Source organism: Equus przewalskii, chromosome 9 (genome assembly GCF_037783145.1).
Source record: "Equus przewalskii isolate Varuska chromosome 9, EquPr2, whole genome shotgun sequence".
Classification (NCBI taxonomy): domain Eukaryota; kingdom Metazoa; phylum Chordata; class Mammalia; order Perissodactyla; family Equidae; genus Equus; species Equus przewalskii.
The window spans coordinates 29,177,134-29,184,594 of NC_091839.1; the positions used below are offsets into that span (position 1 = coordinate 29,177,134).

General features: G+C 38.1%; 1 pseudogene; it reads right to left on the reverse strand.

Annotated features, from left to right (window-relative positions):
* Positions 1 to 3,208: 3,208 nt before the first annotated feature.
* LOC139073673 (nuclear pore complex protein Nup50-like) lies at positions 3,209 to 5,626 on the reverse strand (annotated as a pseudogene).
* Positions 5,627 to 7,461: the final 1,835 nt, after the last annotated feature.

The following is a 7,461-nucleotide window of genomic DNA, read 5'->3' on the forward strand; positions in this document are numbered from 1 at the left end:
TTTTATGGCTTTGATATGATCTATACTGTAGAATGTTCCATATGCACTTGAGAAGAATGTATAGTCAACCCTTCTTCAGTAGAGTGTTCCATAGATGTCTATTAGGTCTAGTTGGTTTATAGTAATGTTCGAGTCTTCTATTTCCTTGCTGATCATCTGTCTAGTTGTTCTATCCTTTTTGTTTTGTTGAGGAAGATTAGTCCTGAGCTAACATCCATTGCCAATCTTCCTCTTTTTGCTTGAGGAAGATTGTGCCTGAGCTAACATCTCTGGTAATCTTCCTCTGTTTTGTATGTGGGATGCACCAGAGCATGGTTTGATAATCCATGTGTACATTTGTGCCTGGGATCTGAACCTGTGAACTCCAGGCCACTGAAGCGGAGTACGCAAACTTAACCACTATGCAACCAGGCTGGCCCCTGTTCTATCCAATTTTTAATGAGGTATAATAATCATCATCTATTATTGTTGATGTATTTATATTTCCCTTTAATTCTGTCAGCTTTTCTTTTGTGTACTTTGGGGCTGTATTGTTAGATGCATATATGTTTATAATTGTCATATTTTTTGGTGGAATGACATTTTTATCATTATAAGATGTTCTTTGTTTCTAGCAACAACTTTTGTCTTAAAGTCAATTTTGTCTGATATTAGGATAGCCAATTGAGCTCTCTTTTGATTACCAACTGCATGTCTTTTTCCATTCTTTTTCTTTGAATTTTGTGTCTTTGAAGGAAAACTGTTGTCTCTTGTATAAAGCATGTAGTTGGATCATGTGGATTTTTTTTTGTTTTACCAATTCTGCTAATCTCTGCATTTTAATTGGAGAGTTTAATAAATTTATTTTAACTAAATTACTGATAAGCAATGATTTATGCTGTCATTTTTCTATTTATTTTCTATATGTCTTGTGTCTTTCCGTACCTCCTAGAACTTTTTTCCTAATTATATCTGTTTCTCCACCTGTTGTAAGTTGCCTGCTCAAATCTGCTGTTGAATTCCTCTAGTGATTTTAATCTTTCATTTCAGTTATTGGACTTTTCAATTCCAATAAGAAAGCGAAAGGAAGAGTAAAACTAAGGGGATGACAGTGGCCTCACCTCGTTAGGTAGCCCTAAGGAGAGAAGGATTAAAGCCAAGAAGTGAAAGAATTTTTTCATCTGAGATACTCAAGACCCAAACACACAACTGTGCTGCTAGAGTGGCTGTATCACAAAGTGTACTGCAGAGCTACAGAGGGTCAGTTCTCCCTACTTGGTCATGGATAGTCAGCTCACCACCGGACCACTCACGACAATCACAATGGAATCCCACTATGCTGTTTTGCTGGACAGAGACAATAAGGTCTACAGGTCAACTTCCCCTACAGGGCAGCATTCCCTTCAGGGGCTCCAGCAGCAGTGCTGATGGCAGTGGGCGTGTTTCTCAAGTTGTTAGTACAGTGAACTCACATAAGTAGCCTGAGTCAAAGAACCAGAATTCACTATTTCCTGAGCACCTGTGAGACAACCTTGGGGACTCCCAGATACTTCTGATGAGACTTTGAAGTAACATAAAGATGCAGCAAATATTGAGTATTAAATATGAATGTGATCTCCTATATTCTCACAGACTCTTTCCACCCTTTAAATAGATTTCATTTTTTAGAGCTGTTGGAGGTTCACAACAAAATTGAACATAAAGTACAGACAGCTCCCATATATCCCATGCCCCCACACATTTATAACCTCCCTGGCTGTCAATATCACCCACCAGAGTGCTACATTTGTTACAATTGATGAACCTATATTGACACGCCATTTTCACCCAAATTCCATAATTTGCATTACACTTCACTCTTCGTATTGTACATTCGATGGGTTTTGAAAAACGTACAGTGACAAGTATCCACCATTATAGTATCATACAGAATAGTTTCACTGCCCTAAAAATCCCCTGTGCTCTGCCTATTAACCCCCCCCCCACCTTAACGCTTGATCTTTCTACTTTCTCTATAGTTTTGCCTTTTCCAGAATGTCATATAGTTGGAATCATACAGTATATAGCCTTTTCAGATTGTCTTCTTTCACTTAGTAATATGCAGTAAGTTTCTGCCATGTCTTTTCATGGCTTGATAGTTCACTTATTTTTAGTACTGAATGATGTCTTAATGTCTGGATGTACCAGTTTATTTATCCATTTATCTACTGAAGGACATCCTGGTTGCTTCCAAGTTTTGACAATTATGAATAAAACTGTTATAAACATCTATGTGCTGGTTTTTGTATAGACATAGGTTTTCAACTCCTTTGGGTAAATACCAAGTAGTGTGATTGTTGGACTGCATGGTAAGAGTATATTTAGTTTTGTAACAGATCATCAGACAGTCTTCCAAAGGGGCTGTACCATTTTGCATCCCACCAGTAATGAATGTTGTTCTGCATTGCCACCAATGTATGGTGTCTTTGTTGTTCTAGATTTTGGCCATTTCAATAAGTTTGTAGTCGTATCTCATTGTTATTCTAATTTGCACTCTCCTAATGACATATGATGTGGAACATCTTTTTATGTACTTATTTACCATCTTTATGTCTCATCTCGTGAGGTATTTGTTCAGGTCTTCCGCCCACTCACAGACTTAAAGTTTGAGGCCAATCAGGTTATTTTCTAGGCAATATTGCTTGAAAACAGTTACTTTCAAGAGAATTATTCAGTTTAGGATTTAAATTTCTTTCTTCCATCCATCCATCCTTTTTTCCCCGTCCTCTCCTTTTTCCTCCTTCTTTTCTTCCTAACAAAAGCAGGAGATATGCCTATGATTTGACTACATGATGTATGCAATATCAAAGTAAAGTTGCCAAGTAAAATACAGGATGCCCATTTAAATTTGAATTTCAAATAAACATGAATAATATCTAGTATAAGTGTGTTCCAAATATTGAATTATTCATTTTTTATTTTAAATTCAAATTTAACTAGATGTTCTATAGTTTTTTCTTCATGCTTAATGTTTAAAGGTTTTATTGGACATATTAATTTTTCTCAGAAAACTTTGTAAGTTACCCAGGATTCTTAGAATGTCAACGTAGAGAAGAAAAACTGAGTTGAAGAGGACGGCAGGGGAAGCAGCAGTTTGGCCATGATTCCTCAACCGTCCTATATTTTCAGGCATCCCTGCTCTCCAGCAACACTTTGGGCAGCTCATCTGCATCTTTACTTCTTTATTTCTTCATATTCTAATTAACACTTTAACTGGGATGGTGGCATTTTTTCATCCATTGGTGGATTTACAAGACAGACAACAACTACATTGTTCTTCTGTGTTCCAGTACTCAGGACAGCAGGCGGATCAGAACTTTCAGCAGCATATTGCCTAAATTGGCATCTACCTGCACTAAAAGCTGTGCTTCTAATTTGCTGTAGATTTTAGTGCAGAGTACCTACAGCCTTCTCTTCAAATTAATTGCCATACTTATAAACTAGTCTTTAGGTTTTGGAGCAGGAAGCATCTTCTGTGACGTGAGTAACTGCTATTTTGGTGGCTCATCTCTCCCTTCCCTCTTCTCTACCTTTGCATTCATTTCTGCCACCTTCCACTTGGCTTTCCAACATTTTAGTGGAAAGTGTTGAATAAACTGGTTCACTCTGGGTAATATTTTTGCCAAATAAAATCGAGTTTCCAGGGGAAAATGAAAATCCAGTCAGGGGCTCAGAACTTAACAAGCCCAAAACAGAGCTATCAATTTTCTTGTAAAGGCATTTGTTGCACTTAGTGATGGGCTCATTTTCTTTTCAGATGGAAACTCCACCTTCTTTTCAGATGTATCCTCAGTTTTGCTTCCATGAAAAAAAAAAAATGTTGATTCTCCTTGTAATATGGTTGAACCAAGTAGGGAAGGAGATTGTTTCAACCAGCATTTTGTTAGTTTTGCTTTCATAATTACTACTGCTGTAACCACAACTGGCCCATTTAGAGCAAGTTCGAACAGACCCCATCTCTTATCAACAGAGTGATTAAGAATAGTCTTTCAGAAAATTTGCAAAATCACGTTGCCAGAGCATGTGCAGAAAAGGAAATGTTGAAGAACCAAAGATTCTCCTCCCCAAGGAACCAAAGGAGAAGGACTTAAAAGTCGGACTCTTATCAGGAGAAAGGGGTCCCTCATCCAGGAAGGTCCGGTGTTAAAATTCCTTCCCCATCTCATCATAAGTGTTTAGAACCCTGTCACAAAAGATTAGAACCTCGTCACAAACATTTAGAACCCTGTCCTAAAAGATCAGAACGTCAGCATAAACGTTTAGAACCCTGTCCTAGAAGATCAGAACCTCATCACAAACGTTTAGAACCCCGTCTTAAAAATCAGAACCTCAGCACAAACGTTTAGAACTCTGTCATAAATGTTTAGAACCTTACCATAAATGTGTGAAGGATGCCAATCCAAACCTGCCCTGCCTGCATTCCTGCATGCCAACCTGTTCTCCTGAACCTCTGAAGTTTCACCCCAAATCCTGAATCAGGGAGAGAGATCTGAGGGCACACGCTCCCTGTCTCCCTGCAGATTGATCTCGCAGAATAAAGCTGATTTCCCCCCCAAAATCTGATCCTGTAGTTAACTGGGTTTTTTTATGTGCATTGGGCAAGAGAACTCTAATTTGTGCAATAACACTACCACTGTTCCCGTGTTCAACATTTGCTAAATATTTCTCAGAGTCTTTAAAGACAGATGTCAGATGAGAGCGGGTTTATATTCAGGCGATTCCCTATCCAGTCACGAACAGAACAGTTGAACACAGTTGATGGCATGTTACCAGCATTCCCTTGGCATGCTTTATTTACAATAACAACAGAGGAAGAAGGCTACTGACTGTCACCATTAGTTTTGGGATTTGAAATCTTTTCCTTGCCCTTTTAAGTAATAATGGAAAGAAAAGTTGCCTTTGGACTAGTGAAGGAAGGCACACTAGTTACTGCTATCACCACTTGAAAGTCCTTGTAAAGGTCTCACTCCAGTGCCATTACCAAATCCAGAAAACCCTCCTCCTCCAGAAAGTACGACCAAACCTTTGAGACCTTTAAAAGCGCCTCCACTATCAGATTCAATCCAACATCTACACTTTGCTTTTCTAATGGCTCTATTCTTCAAAACTTCCTCACTTGACCAGTGTTGTTGGAAAGTACAGCCACATTTGTGTCAACAGCAGATTCAGTAATAGAGTGACTGCCTCTTACATGGCATCTAATTTAGAATCTCATAACTTAGAAAGGCCCATCTAAAGAATTAAATATTTTCTGTTTGACTCTCCTGGAAACCGAGACGGTATTCATAATTTCTTTGTTTTTTAAAAATTTTAATTGATATCTTACCAAATAATACATCTATTTTTAACAACAGAAACTCAAATAGTCCTAAATCTTATTAAAAAGAAAAAAATAGCAGTTCCTTGCCTCCCAGTTCCTTACCCAGACTCCCACTGCCCCAAATTTAACTGATACATTTCCTTAGCCATTTGGTCCTATTCTAACTACAAGTTTATACCTTTTCTGTTCTTCCACACTCATTCTGGTGAAGTTTGTGGAAGGTTTCATATAAATATGTGTATCTTCAATATGAAGTCTAGAAGTCTGATTTACTTTATAATTCTTCATGGTGGCTAGCACAGTGATCTACACAAAATGACAAATCAGTAAATAAAACTGAATGTTACTGAGCACATAGAAGCAAACAGCTGCTTTGAAAAAAAGAAATTGGGAAATTCCCATTGGTAAATCTGTTTTTAGCAATGACCAAATACCTGTGGTCTGGATCTGCTGCACATTGGTCTTATTGTAACTCTTCAAATCATGTGTGAACAAACATTCTCCAAAATTATTTGGACATCCACAAAAGAATCACAGCCCATCTATGAACAGGTGGCCATTGCCAACATTTCAATGCGATGTCTCTCTGCTGTACTAGGGTATAGATTCACATGGTCATTCCTCTGTGTGCTCAATAGAAAGGACCATCTCCGGTGTCTTTTCCTCTTCTTATGAGGATACAAGTCCTGCGGAATTAGGGCCCGAGCCTTATAATCTCATTTAACCTTAACTACCTCCTTAAAGGTGCCATCTCCAAATACAGTCACATTGGGAGTTAGGACTTCACCATATGAAGGGGAGGGGGACAGAATTCAGTCCATGACAGTCACAAATCATCTAAGTATACATCCAGTGGTTGCACATGTTATTAGTATACTAAAAAGTCTATTCAATGCCCAGGGGGAAGTCTGGGAAAGTTGAAAGCAAGAATTAAACAAGGACACAAAGATTCAGTTTTCACTCAATTTCACTTGAAAATAAGAGCATGACTTTAAAAAGGAGAGCTGTCATTGCAAGGCAGGAGAACCAGCTCCAGGAATCTGGAAATTACATTATTATTAGCAAATGCTTCTTCTAAGAGGAGGTGTCCCTATCTGTTGCAGTCTATTTTATAAAACTCACTAACAAGAGGTCAGAAAATCATTTGCGCCTGGAGAATATATCATCTCAACAGCCTCTCCTCGCAGATTAGTTGCCTCTCTGAGTGAACAAAAGTCACACAAAATGTCAACAGTGAGCACACTTCCCTTGGGTGGTTGTTAGAGTTCTGGAAATTACACAAATAGCTTTCCCTAAATCTTTTCCAGATAATTTTAAAACTGAATTTATATATGTCTTCCACATTTTTCAGAGAAAATATTTACTGGCAAAATGTAATTTTTACAACTGTACTTTAGTTTTTGTGGGGGTTGTCAGCCCGATTAAAAGATTAAAAATAGCTATTGTACCATTCTCTGCTCTTATTTTTAACGGTGGAAGCTTTGTCGCATGCAAAAGACCACATTTGTCATTAAATTTCAAGATACTTTTAAACAAAATTCAATCTAGAAACATTATGAAAGAACACTTCTTTTGAAATTATGAAAAAGGCTTATAAAATAATTCTATCATCCAAGCATGAAATACGTGCTTCACATGGGATCATTCGTGAGCAAGAGTGGAGTCCAGAGGGCAGCTGAGGGCCGGGACGGGGCGTGGAGGGAGCAGGGGCTGCCGTGCTGCTGCTGCTGCTTTTCCGAGCAGGGACGGGATTGGTCTCCAAGTAACAAACTCTTGTTGCTCAAAATATCAAGGAGGGAGACCCAGTTTACTCAAAATTTCACAACAGAGTCTAGACATCAGTATTTGATTTTTAGTATGTGATAATGCTTTGATGAATGTAGTATTTTGTGAAACTTTGAACTATTAAATTAGAAAAATAAGAGCCTGGATACAAGCACAGTTTGTGAGTTATTTTTCACAGATTTTTCTTTCAGTCACTGTTAGCCAGTTTTCTCTCTTCCATCAGAAATATATAAGCATGTCCTTCGTGGAAGTAAGTTCTCCTATGATTTCAGAAAATTTTAAAAATTCACTGTCTATGGATTCACTCATCCAAAAGTCTTAGTGTCTGGCCTTGTGCC